Here is a 14,442-nt window from a genome sequence, read left to right as displayed (position 1 = left end):
CCAAAGAGCTGCGCTCTAAAAGAACCCCCTTTACTGGAAATGGCCTCTGAGATTTTACGGCGCGCGTGTCACTGTTCAGTCTCAGAGCCCATAGATTATGATTCTTTGCTTATGCGACAGGTGGCGCCACAACAGCGCGGCTCGTAAAGCGGCTCGCTTCTGATTGGTGGTCGTTTTGCGTCTGCCGCGAAAAATGGGTCTCGCACCCATACGCGCGTTTGCCGCGCGTTGCTGTCGCTTTTCGCGAATCTTGCCGCGCGCGACAGAACCGCTCGCCGCACCTGGTGTGTCGCGCGCGTTTTTGTCGCTAGTGTGGACGTACCATAACACTTTTACGTGTGGTTGGCAGACGTCAGCCAGCAAGACCCCACAGCTGTAGGCGAAGAAACACGGCCCTGTGAAGCCGCTCGGCTACAGATTGCATCGAGGGGTATATTGGCTGGCCGGTGGGAATACTTTGGTAACTGCACTGAACCGACGTATTTGGAAATCAGTCTTTCACGGAAACCATAAGCTCTTTAATTTGCTGCCACAGAAACGCTACTGCGGGATCTTAAAATTGTCCATATTTAGGAAAAGCGACCGAGGTACTCTGCCAAAAGATAATGAGCATCCTGCATTGTCCAGATGCGGAACTGCAGGGAAGCCAGTCGAAGATCTGACTTTTCATGAATAATCAGGCGAAGGTTTGGTCATAGTCCAAGGGTGCTTGCATTAGCTTCAATCAATATTATTCCCCCTAATTGTTCGTCCTTTTGTCACCTGTTTCAATGGGTGGATTTATTAGCTGTGACATCAAAAATTCAAAAGTCCAGAAAGACGCATGCACTTAGCCTTAACAAATACAAGGGGCACTTGGTTACCCCTACGGGGATAATGCGGAAGCAATGCGACCACCGAGCGACGTTTAGACATTATGTCACAACGCAAGGTCCTGTGTGCGACTCCAAACAATCGTCGGGGGTTGGTGTGTCCTAAATAACTCTACCTTAATTCACTGTGCCTTATTTAACTTTGCCTTAACACCAAAGACGTGGGTTCAACTTCCACCAATCGTCGTGGGTTAGAGTGCCTAATTAACTCTATCTTAAATAACTTTACCATAATTAACACCAAAGGTCGTGGGTTAAAGTGCGTTAATATGCTATATATTAATTAAATGAGCCCTACTTACATTCCCCTTAATTAGAACCAAAGGTTGCGCGCTCAAGGGCTTTACTTAACTTACTCTTAATTTACTGTGAATTAATGCCAAAGCTCGCGTATTCAACTCCCACTAAAATCGAGGGTTCGTAGCCTTAGTTACCATTAAAGGTCGTGGGTTCCACTGCTGCGAAAGGTCGAGGGTTCGTAACCTTTTTGTACCATCGTTTGGTCACGCCGCCAGCGCTGGATTTTCCGCCTGATGAGCTATTTAATTCTTTCGTATTTAAAGGCCGCAAGGCTGAATATTTTTTTTGTGTCCAAATCTTTCCGTTGCACGAAATGTGCAATTTAAGTCCACTGCACTGCTCTCATGTACAATATAACTGCGTCGCCATGCACACAAGCATTGCTAGACAAGTGCAGTCATCGGAGGAACTTCCTCAAAAAGAGCATCTACGACGCTGGATACGGTACTGGTTGATAGCACTGCAAAACGATGTCTGAATGGTGGTGTTTTACGTGTTAAAACCAAGATTTCATTACGGAGCACACCACAGCGGGAGTCTTGGGATTAAATTTTGACCACCATGGGATGTTCAACGAGGCTCGAATGCACGAGACACGAGCGCTTTTGCACACTTTCGTAAGGTTTAATGATACTTCTGCAAATAGAACAGCATCCCAGATCACGTATTTTCCATATGATCTTAGGTGAAAGCTGTCAAATTAATACACAAACTTCGCCAACGATGGGGATAGAACATCACGTCCGTTATGAACACATTAATCAACAATCCGGCTTCATTTGGTGTTATTGAAGCAACCAAAATGTTTTCACGAAGTACTTCAAAATATGTTATAGAAAATAGAGCGCGAAGAACAACAAATTCATTACACTTTGAAGAATATGGATAACAAGCAGGTGGGTCAGCGTTCGAAATTATATTCGGAAAGTTAAAGTCCCCCATTAATATAATGGGTGCTTTCGGATGCAGCACACAAAGTGTGTTTAGTGCGTCATGAAGTTCGGCAGTGAAAGAAGACGGGTAAGAGGGAGGGCGGTAACAAACAGCGAAAATCAATTTTCCGTGGCCTAGTTCAACGCAGGCGCACAGTATTTCTAGGTTGCTGCGAAAGGTAACGTGATGACAAGGCAAAGATTTCGAAATGCCAAGCAGTGCACGCGCACCTCCGCCGTGGCCAGCCATGCGATCCCAACGGAAGAGATGAAAGCGGGATACGTCAAAAATTTCACATTCGTACACCTGAGGACGCAACCACGTTTCAGTTGGAGCGATAATACTGGCACCGCAGTTGTCGACGAGAGAGTTCATTGCTTCGCGCTTGTTTATCACACTTCTTACTTTAGCAAGAAGCACTGGGACATGTACTGATGAAGCAACGCCACTACCCCTCACGTATTTCTACGTAGCAAAGACAGTGCCTGAACTGACAGCTGTGGCACAGCCATCAGGGAATGCGTGCTTGATTTGCCCGACGAAGTCATTCGTTGGGTCGTACAGGAAGGATTGCCTACCAATAAAAAGCTTAATGAATCTTATCTGAAACGGGGGAGAATTGGGCTGGCGCTTACCAAATTCGATAAGCTTTTTCCTTGCGTGCCTTGTAGCTGGCGAGAAGTCCTCAGAAACAGAAACATTGTTAGCTTTCAGCCTGCTGCGTGAAGAAAGTATGGTTTCCTTGATTCTAAAGTTTGTTAATTTCATTATGGCTGGGGGAACTTCCCGTCTGAAAAGGCTCCGATACGATGCGCGCGTTCAATAGAGTGCGGTGGCAGATCACGTCCACCGCAGACGACAAGACAGCGATTGTTTTATTTTCGGTCTGCAGCTATGATTCAGGGCAGTCAGGTATGCTATAGAAAATTTGGCTGTTACGCCTTCTCCTGTCCTCCAGATCATCTAGACGAACTATAAGGGCGATCTGCAGTTTTTCCAGGCTTTCCGTTGACTGTTGCACTTTGACGACCCGGAGCGAAGTCCCGAAAACCCAACCCCAACTTTGAGCAATCATCGACGAGAGGACCGACAGGTTTCGTGGCGGAAACCCAAGAAACCATGGAGGAAGATTTTCACGACGCCACCGAGCCCGTCCTCGCGCAAGATCGAAGCGCGCCCGCGGAAGGCACCCAAGCCCCCAGGGCACCACCCCAACGACAGGCAGAAAGCAATAACGACGCGGACCCGGAATGGGAGATCGCCACGTCCAGGAGACAGAAGAGGCGCCAGCGAGACGGCAAAGGATCGAGCAGCCAAGTTTTGGCGGGAACGGCGCTAGGGAACAGAAATTCCCTAGGCGACGCAAAGATCACAGGCGGCGCGCCAGCTGCGCCGAAGCGAGGAGGAGGAGAGGGCGTGCCGCGGCGGAGACTGCCTCCCCTTACAAAAAATTTTAGTAACATTTTATAAACCGTCTTTAGACAAATGTTACTAGAACCTATCGACATTCTATAAAACGTCTTTAGACACCGTAACAACTTCCTAGTAACCTCCTACCGACTATTGGCCACCGATATTGAATTGAAAGTATAGATATAAAATGTCGATAGAATTCTTACCGACTGCTTATTATCTTATGTCTTTAGAAAGTGTCAACTGTGAAGCGACTATTTATTGACCAACTTTACACATCCTAACTACTTGCTAGTAACATCCTGTCGACTATTCGCCACAGATAGTTGACAGGATATTACTAGATAGTCGTTAGGATGTATAAAGGTGGTTAATAAATAGTCGCTTCAGTTTTTAGAAAGTACATAAAAATTTTATTCAGAGGTAATTACTTTTGCAATTATATATTGCAAAAGTAAGCTTTGATTATCTCTGAATAAAATTTTTATTTGCTTCCTAAAAACTGTGCAATGACTATTTATTAACCACCTTTATATATTCTAACGACTTGCTAGTAACATCCTGTCAACTATCTGTATTTGGCGAATAGTGATTGCCAAGTGGCTAGGTGTGGCATGCAACAGAAGAAGACGGGTTTCCATTTGTGCTTGAACACATCCATTTAATATCCCCGGGCTAGTAAGGAGGACGAGTTCTCCAGCTGCCCTGGAAGTAGGCTGAAATGTTGCGTTGTGTAGTCTAGAAACGAGAAGAAAAAAGGCAATATATTAGTTTTGCTACAGTGACATGAGACAAGAAGTGCCATGAAAAGTGCACAAAAGACAAGCTTTCAATCCTGTGAGCTATAAACATCTCCACCTGTTTTGTGCAAAGTCCTAAAAATGCATGAAATGACTGAATTCGTGCATTAAAGCTGGGAGCGTGATGGATGTGCGTAACACCAACAGATGCACGACACATAAACAAAATCAACTTCAGTTTAATGAACTTCGATATTCGTATTGTGACTAGTACATGGAAGTTTCATGTGTGATTTATCTTAGGAAAGGCAAGGTGTCAGTCATAACTATGCTGCAGCTTTGCTTGGGCACAGGTACATAGAAGAGTTGATTTTTATGTTGCACTTAAGAACCACGAAATGATACAAGCAACATTTAAGCAGTTGAACAGGCATTACGGACGTTCTACAGCAAGATTACAAAATGCCTTTGTTGTGCAGGCAGACATTGTCAAAGTGAGCTTGTTACTAAACATGTTAGCTTTCCACAAGACAGGATATTATATTATCAGTGCATTCACATGACCAGGGCCTCTATCACAAAAATACATATGCCAACAGTAATGACAATTTTCTAGTTATGGTGGCAAAGCTTGCATTATAATATGCTATTATAATCAGGTTAATAGCTATTTTAGCAGGAAAGAAAGGAGTATACCCTAAGATAGCACTGAAATTGCCATGAAAGGAGTTCTGTTGAAAACTGCACAAAGAATATTAAGATGCTTCTTTGTGACACACATACCTACTATGGTGTTGACCTTCTTGGAATCCAACGGATCCTTCTGTGGAAGGCATTTGACAGCCGCCCAAAGAAGGACCTCAATTCAACGTCTTCTATTGAAAAAGGAGCTTTAAGGAGGCCCTCCGCGAAGTGAAAGCCTGAGTTGTTAGCATCCAGGCACAGCCTCTTCAGCAGGCCCTTTTCAACGTATACACCGTCACCGATGTCTACCTGTGAAAGAATACAACAACCAAAGATTCATTTTGTACGCATTTGATCAATGAATGGTTAGGAAGTAGGGTAAGGTTTGCAAAAACGGAAGTCGCTGCTTCTTGTTGATTCGGTTTAAAGAACAAAGCAGCCTTACGTATACCATACATACATTGTACTGAGCTGTGTACTTTTACGTAAGACTAGAAAGTATTGGGAACTTCAATGCGAAAGAAAGACATGCATCTGCCTAGAACTAAGCAAATGTGTGCCACCCCTTGACACAGAGTGAGATCTGGTGCTGTTTTAGTGATTAGCAGACATTGAAAGCTTCAAGCCTCATCGAGTATAGGGCCAAGCTGTGCTCGATTAGTGGCGCACAAGTGCTCGAGAACTATCAAACAAGATGCAATTGTCTTCAAATACAATTCTGACTTCCCCTTGCAGGCATGCACTTTTAAATTTACTGACTGCACTTGGGTGTAAAGATTTTGTCTGACAGAGTGAATAAACAATATACACAAGCAGCATTTTCATAGTTAGCATAGTCTTTAATAGGTACCGATACCTTCAATTTAGAAAGCCCTGTATATTGGGCCTCATCAAACTAATTTCACAAAAGGTTTGTCAAGGTAGAAGCATAGAACTTTAGTCATTAGAAGACAGGTGAAAGTAGTTAATTATTGCAATTATTACTGAAAATTAAATTTCAGACAGCTCATCGCAATGAGAAATGGATGCAAGCAGTTTGTACATGCCACATAAGCATTTAGATATCAAAAATAGGGATTAGAGAAAACCTTCCCTTAGAGGTTCATTATTACAAGCAGCCATGCCCTCGAGAAGACATAACTTCTTTTTCTGTAGGCAGAAAGAGGCTCGAGTATTTTATTGACACATATATGTGCCCATGCATATATGTCATCTCTGTTGTAAACCTTTTTTTTCATGTACATGCAAGGTGTGTTTATAACATCTCATTGTGCACAAAATTTGCGTAATAATTTAAAGACCGCGATTTTGTAGCGATGGTATTCCTTTGCGCTATTCGTTAGCAGGCTGACCGACGCCCCGGCCCGTGCTACGTACTGCAGCTGCCGGCCGTTAGCGGTGGGCGAGAAGAGTGATATAGAATCGAGGGGTAAGTATTGCTACAAAATCGCAGTCTTCAAATTATTACGCACTGCCGAACGAACACAAACTTTCAATGTGTTTTCATAATTGTGTGCCAATTCAGGCATAGCAATCAAGGCCGGTAGCAGAATGCAAGTACGCTGTAACATCAGAGGAAGCTTTCGTGAAATTGCTTGCTAAATGTGCACAGCAACATGGCTAACATACGATAGGAAAGCGCTTTGCTCTAGCTAGTTACACAACGCTCATTACGCAAATCATAAGCTTCAAGAATGCGCGCGAGTGCCAAACTTGCTTACCTTTCAAGACTTGGCAAACGCTCCTTCGTCTAACAGGTACAGAAGCACCGACGTTTCTCTGGCGCAAGCACTGTAGAACTGCCGATGAACTCCGGCTCCACAAAAGCACAACCTTCAACAGTCTTCCAAACACTACAATTCGAAGCCCCAGTACCAGACTTTTGACGAGAGCTCGGCAGAACAAAGGCAGCTCGGACGGGAGCTGTACTAGGGCACTCACTGACGACACTGGTGGATCGCTCGAAACGCACGGCGAACTAATGGCGTTACACGAGTCCGGAGGGTTTGGGATGGTCACTGCACACAACAAGGAGCACGTTTTGTCTAGGCACTTCTAAAATTTACCTCAAATACCACCTTACTGCAGGGAGCACTCACGACAACCAACGTGGTGTGTCGACCAAACAAATACTACAGTAGCGCCACTCTGCGGTTTTTTCGAAAAATGTATCTTAAATGAAAAAATTGCATGTTTTTTCCTAGTAACATTTGATAGAGTCTTTTAATAAATTTATTTGGTCCAGAAGTGTGTACTTTGTACTTTGTGATACGAAGTTTAAGGAAATGTATATATAATAAAAACTAAGCGGATGTTGCCTTCAAGATTCGCAATTGCTTCAGGTGCATGCAGGTTGCAAAAGCATGGCCTTCGAGATCAGACTGTCACTCAAAGGAAGCCGTAGTAGGAGGCGGAGAGGCATTTAGGCCCCAATCATTGGGTTTACAGTGCCTAGGTAGGCTTCCTTATTTATAAAGTGTATACGGGGACTTCAGCCGAACCATGAGCGAGCTATACAGACGCACGCGGTACGATTCGGTGTCCGATCCGACGTGCGGCGCTGCATGCTACGGCATGAGCGGCGCGTAAGCTCCGCCCACATACAACTCCCCAGCTTGAGTTCATATCCACGTCGAGAAACGCAATATAAACAACTCTGCACCACACTGCTTCGCTTTACGCGAAGGCTGTTGATAAAATTATGCCCCTGTGAGTGACAGAACACTTCACGACGGTGCGTTGTCCACTGACGGTTCCGCTAAAGCCAGCGATAGGGCCGGTAGGCATAGCTAGGCGGACGCTGCAGCCGACGGCGCTTGCGATCCAGTCCGAGCTCGTCAAAGAGTGCTTATTTTGGCAAAACAATGAACACTGTACACTTAGGTCGGCCGTAATTAAATACAATTGGTTTACTCGACGCAGTCGTTGCGAAGGGCAAACGTGCAAGCGAAGCGAGCGGCCTCGCTCAGACGGTCGGTGTGTGATGTCTGCTCGCGAAATGCCCTCGCGTCGCGGCTCCCGATCTCACCAGTAGCTTAGCGCTAGTGTACAAGGCGCTGGTTTGCGTAACAGGCACACGTTCGAAATAATTTTACTGAACTGGTAACTATTTCATGTCAGAAACAAGCTGCAGCAGGCAAGGAAAAAGAATAACTGCGAGAAACCGGAAAGCCAGCACCGCCTCCGTGGAGGGAACGTCAGAGAACGTCACATGCCAGCCGCGCTGCCAATGGCTGCGGCCAGACGACGGTGCAGTTGTCGGACACGTCGAACGATGAAAATCTGCCCGGTTTGTCGCACGCCGGACGTCCGATCCGGCGCTTCGGCACGGCAAAACACCTCGATTCGGGCTGCAGTTTCGGCGCGTCAGACGCCGGATCGGACACCAAATCGGACCATGTGTCTCCCGCTTTAGTTGGCGAACACGAGCCGATCAGCGCGCCGTCTAGTGCGATGGTGCATGGCCTACGGGCTTCTTTGACACCTACTGAGCACAAATTCATGATCACCGCTCATATACACGCTTCCAATGGCACTAGCTGTCGTGTTTTCGAGAATACGTGCCCACATCTTGAATTGGTGAGACCATGGCCGGTATTATGTAGCGATGCCTTTTCCGATTCTATGCCTTTTCAGGCTTTTCGCGCTTGGCCACTGGTCAGAGCGACGGTCGGCCCACATTATCAACGCGATCAGGCGGCCGTGTGTGGCGGATGATAAGAATAGCATAGAATAAGGCATAAGGCATCGCTACAAAATAGCGGCCCATATTTCCTCTTAGCGTCCAGTATTAGAAGGAATTTTTTTTCTATGAACATTCTACTATCATCTGTTACTAGGAAGTTAATTAAAAATTAGGAAAACAGTTACTGTGCAAAAAAACATTTTTTTTAATGCAGCCAGTCTTTGCATATTCATTTATAGTTCAGATGCTGTTATATGTTCATTTTTCACTAAATCATTTTTAACAACCTTGTAGTAACCAGTGTTACTAGAAAGTTGATTGCAAATTGTGGAAAGTTACACCTGTCTATGAAACAACACTGTCTTGCACCAGATATGTTCACTGAATAATTATAACCTTATTGAATAATATTCATGCATGTTTTGTAACTTGGGTTATGTACTTTAAGAACATAATTATTTTTATTACCTTCCTATTGAATCGTGTTTCTAAAAAGTTAAAATAGTGTGTCTTAACTTTCTAGTAACATTCTTTTTACATACTGAAGTTAGAAAAGAAGTAACCAACTTTCTTTTGACAAACGTTACTAAAAAGTAAAAGTCAATAGGATGTTACTAAAGTTGATAAGATGTTGATAGAAGTTCTATAGAAAGTAAGGAAGCATTTTTGTATGGGTCCGCTCCCAAAGGACGATTTAAAGATAGTGCTCAGGCCCAGGGGACTCGCAGCGAAGAGCTTGCAGACACACCAGGTTGCGCGAGCGGTGGTCGCGGCCACCGAATCCGGATGCAAGGCGGAAGACTTGATCATCAGGCTGCGCAATGGCTCCAACATCATAATAGTAAGCACCGACAACGAAGAGGCGGCCCAACGTATACGCCGCATCACGCAGCTAACGTTCGGGAACAGCACCTACGCCATCAACGCACACGTGGCGGCGCCGGAGGGCACGTTGCGGGGGGTCATCCACGGGGTGGACGCGAGGACCTCGCCGGAAGAGCTCAAGGCGAACCTACGAACCCGAACGCAGGGAGTGAAGATACTGGCAGCCAGAATGCTAGGCCGATCGAGCACGGCTGTCATTACTTTCGAAGTCCCCATTCTCCCCAAGCAAGTTTTATACTACGGGGGAGAAATGTGGTGATACCCCTACAGGCCGACCAGTCAGATATGCTACATATGTTGCCAGCAAGGACACCGATCGGACGTTTGCCCAAACCCGAACATCAAGGCCTGCAAGCAATACGGAAAACAAGACCCAATTACAGAGCATCAATGCACACCCAAATGCCTAGTCTGTGGGGGCGACCACAAGACGGGCACTAGGGACTGCAAACAACGACTAAAGACAGCGGAGGAGCTGCGCGGCAGATCCGCCCAAAAGGGCCAGCAATGGCGGAGCAGGAGCAGGAGCCGTAGCCGAGGAAAAAGACCAAGGTGGTTCGGAGAAGAAGACGACTCCCGGGACCAAAGCAGAAGCAAGTCAAGGAGCCGGAGCCGAGGAAGAAGCACGAGTCAGGACGGACGCCGGGACGAGTCCTACCCGCCACTGGGGAAGCAGAACGGGCCCGGACCAAAACAACAGCAGACGAAAGGTGGCGTTAAGGTGAGCTGGAGAGCAGGCCCTCCCAAATCACTATTTCAGCACTCGGATACCAACACTACACAGACAAACAATGAAAAGAAACTAGAGGAGGAAAACAGGGCATTAAGGAAGGAGTTAGAGCAATGTCGCGAAGAGACTAGGCAACTTAAAAGAAAACTAGACGAGATCATCAAAGAGTTGCTGTGGCAGAGACAGGGGAGGAACATGACAAACACGTCGGTTCCATCAGTTGAGGACACGCAACAGACAGAACAGCAAAACTTCAGAGACGAGATTAAAGGTTTCATGATAACAGTACAGAAGCAGATGCACGAAGTGCAGCAAAAGCAAGCGTTGCAGGAACAGAGCTTCCGAACCTACGCTAAAAACCAAAATACCCAAAAACCACTAACGACGCCAGAGATAGACTCTACAATGAGGGGCGTTTCGGACCTGAAAGCCAAAGTGCAAACAATAACAACACAACAGGGCGGGACAAAACCAATTAAACGTATGGCAGTGGAACTGTAGAGGGTATCGGAGGAAGCAGGGCCTCTTAGAGCAGTTTATTAACACTAAAGGAGCACAACCAGACATAATCATGCTACAGGAAACCAACATAACACCCACGCTAAGGGGATACCCGTGCCAAGAGAGCGGAAGGACCGCAACCCTCATTAGCAATTAGATAGTAACCATAGCACACAAGGAGATTGAGGGGACAAAAATCGAACACGTGATCACAGAAATCATACTCAAAAAGAAATATAAAGGGAGAAGCACGTTCATAATAAACCTATATAGCCCCCCTAGACAAAAAGAAGGAGATTTCGAGAAGCTGTTTGCCGAGGCAGACAAATTAGCCAGATCGAACACACTCATCATAGCAGGGGACTTTAATGCCAAAAGTCCGAACTGGGGCTACCAGAAGGCAGAACGAAAAGGACAAAGGATAAATGACGTGGCGGAAAGAATAAGAGGTGAGCTACTCACAGACGAAAACCAACCTACGCGACTAGGGAATAGCGTAAGCCCAGATACCTGCCCAGATCTAACCTTTGTGAAAGGAGCAAGCCAGGTCGAATGGGAGAACACGCTAGAAAACCTAGGCAGTGATCACTATATCATAAGAACGTCAATAGAGGCAGGAACAATCAAGAGAAAGATAGGATTCACCCATTTAACAGATTGGGACGCGTTCAGACAAGGAAGTCAACAACTAAAGGGAGAGACCACATCCATCAAGGAATGGTGTCGGCAGCTCAAACAAATACAGGAAACATATACGCATGAAATAGATAGGACGGAGCAAGTACCGGAGGTGGAAAAACGTCTGCTTGGGCTATGGGAAGCGAGACGTGGGCTCACTAAAAGATGGAAAAGACAAAAGCTTAACAAGAAACTCAAAAAGAAAATAGCAGAAATCACAGCAAAAGCAGAGGAATATGCAAAGCAACTGGCCAGGCAAAGCTGGCAACAGTTTAGCAGTTCGCTACAAGGTACGCTCAACACGGCCAAAACGTGGCGCATTCTGAAAGCATTAATGGACCCAGGGAAAACAAAGACAGAGGGCAACAAGGCAATCCAGAGGTTGATTCACCAGTACGATGGTACCGAAGAGCAGCTAATGGAGGCCTTGAAAAACAAATGCTACGGACAGGAAAGACCCGAAGAATATAAAGGGGAATACCAGGGGGAATAAAACGCAGATATGGACTGGCCAATCACACGAGAAGAAGTGAACGCAGCTCTGGGGTCCCTAACCAAAAACACAGCAGCGGGAGCAGACAAAATTAACAACTCCCTCATTCGCAATCTAAGCGAGGAGGCGATAGATCAATTAACAATCTACTTAAACAAATTGTGGAACGAGCGAACGATCCCGGAGGAATGGAAACACGCCGAGGTCGTAATGATCCCGAAGCCAGGAAAGAAACTACAGATAGAAAACCTAAGACCAATCTCCCTCACCTCGTGCTTGGGAAAGTTATACGAAAGAATAATCACAAAGAGAATACAGCAACTCACGGAAGGCAAGGAACTGTATCCGCACAGTATGTTTGGCTTCCGAGCAAAGCTATCAACACAGGATGTCCTCCTACAGATTAAGGAAGAGGTCCTAAGCAAAGCACCCAAGACAGGAGAAAACATCATAATGGCACTAGACATCAAGGGAGCCTTCGATAATGTCAGCCACGCGGCAATAATGGAAGGGCTTCAAAACATAAATTCTGGGAAGAGGACTCATGACTACGTGAGAGCCTTCCTAGCAAAAAGAACGGCCACAGTAGGACTAGGGAATATAAGAAGCGAAACCTTTGTCACCCCAAGCAAAGGTACGCCACAGGGCTCAGTCATTTCACCCATACTGTTTAACATTGCGATGCTTGGCCTGGCCAGGGAACTAGGCGAAATCGAGGGCATACGACATGCAATGTATGCGGACGATATCACAATATGGGCCAACCAAGGAACGCTAGGACAAAAGCAAGAGAAACTGCAAGAGGCAGCAAACCGCGTAGAAAACTACGTTAAGGCAAGAGGCCTGGCTTGCTCCACAAAGAAATCGGAAATACTCAGAATTGGAAAAAAAACCCACCAAGGCCGAAATCGAAATAAACTTAGAGGGCCAGCTTATAGCGGAAAAGAACATGATAAGAATTCTAGGAATGTGACTGCAAGGCAGCGGAAAATGCAGTCACACAATTAGCTCACTCGAAAAATCGACAGATCAAGTAAGCAGGATGATTACGAGAGTTTCAAATAGAAGGCATGGCATGAAAGAGGCAGACACGATCAAGTTGGTTAAAAGTTTAGTTGTCAGCAGAGTCACATACTCGCTACCTTACCACTTGATGAACAAGCTAGAAAGAGAACAAGCAGAAACCATAATAAGGAAGGCGTACAAAACGGCACTACACCTACCGAGGAATACTTCAAACGACAAGCTACTGCAGCTAGGAATACACAACACGTTCAGCGAGCTGGCAGAAGCGCAACTAAACACACAAATAGAGAGACTTTGGCAGTCGGCTACAGGAAGAATGCTCCTAAAGAGACTAGGATACGATACGAAAGGGGCAATAGATCGAGAGGCAGACATCCCAGACAACGTCAGACAAACCCTCAGAATAAGTCCAATTCCACGCAACATGGATGCGAACCTACACGCAGTCAGAAGGCAGGCAAGGGCAGATTACGGGGAAGGCCACCTGGCAACACATGAAAACACGGTGTACACGGATGCAGGGCTATACCCGTGGGACAAGCACACTAGAACACACAGAGTAGCTACGGCTGTAGTAGACTACATGGGAGAGACAACCAGCTACGCAACCATAAGGAATTGCACGGTAGCGGAGGGAGAAGAGGTCGCCATAGCGCTTGCAGCGACCGAAGGCTACCGAAGTAACAGATCACTAACCATATTAACAGACTCCAAAGCTGCATGCAGGCATTACATGCAGGGGAGAGTCTGTAAAGAGGCCCTGCGAATCCTCCTCGGAGCAGGAACCCTCGGAAATAAAGTGAAACACAAACTTTTTTGGATACCGGCCCATACCGGGATAGAAGGGAACGTGAGAGCAGACAGTCCAGTTCGCGAGATCACATACCGAGCTGGACAGATAAAGCCTCTCGAGAATCCTACAACGGTGGAGCCGACGTGTGCGGAAATAATAAACTATTATAGAGGGCAGAGAATCAAATATCCTCCGCCACACACACTACTTACACAACAGGAAGCAGCCGACTGGAGGAGGCTACAAACTGGAACTTTCTATAATCTACACATACTAAGTAAAATGTACCCGACACAATACAGAAACTCCTGCCCATGGTGCGGAGAAATGCCAACTCTTTACCACATAACATGGGAATGTAAGCATAACTAAACATTCCATAAATATAAAAACCCGAGTGCGGAGCAATGGGAGGGCCTGCTCACCAGCAGCGAGCTCACCGCCCAAAGGGCAGTGGTGCAGCACGCGTGCGAAGTGGCCAGGCTCAGTGGAGCCCTGGAATAGGGGCACACCCGTGCTGAAGAGCCAGGCAGCAAGCGCAAGACGGCTCACCGCTAAACCCCTTGATAGAATCAATGAAGTTTTTTTTTCTCTCTCTCTCTCTCTCATTAACACTATTAGAAGCAACGGCATCTTGGATTGATTTTTGAGGTTTTGGAGGCCCTGGGTTTTTCTCGACATGGCCACATTTTAACCACAGTACTCATAC

The 14,442-nt window shown here is 46.1% G+C and overlaps 2 long non-coding RNA genes across 2 annotated transcripts in view; both read right to left on the bottom strand.

Annotated features, from left to right (window-relative positions):
- The window catches only part of LOC139051825 (uncharacterized), an 83,867-nt gene that overhangs the window by 44,504 nt on the left and 24,921 nt on the right, over positions 1–14,442 (bottom strand). The window lies entirely within an intron of this gene.
- Positions 4,159–7,080, bottom strand: LOC135913433 (uncharacterized). The gene is made up of 3 exons (XR_010568011.2): positions 6,664–7,080; positions 5,042–5,251; positions 4,159–4,256 (listed from the first exon to the last, which is right to left on the bottom strand). It is a non-coding gene; the product is annotated as an uncharacterized lncRNA (long non-coding RNA).

The sequence above is a fragment of the Dermacentor albipictus genome, unplaced genomic scaffold (genome assembly GCF_038994185.2).
Source record: "Dermacentor albipictus isolate Rhodes 1998 colony unplaced genomic scaffold, USDA_Dalb.pri_finalv2 scaffold_15, whole genome shotgun sequence".
In the NCBI taxonomy this organism is placed as follows: Eukaryota; Metazoa; Arthropoda; class Arachnida; order Ixodida; family Ixodidae; genus Dermacentor; species Dermacentor albipictus.
This window is presented reverse-complemented; position numbering and strand designations above follow the sequence as displayed.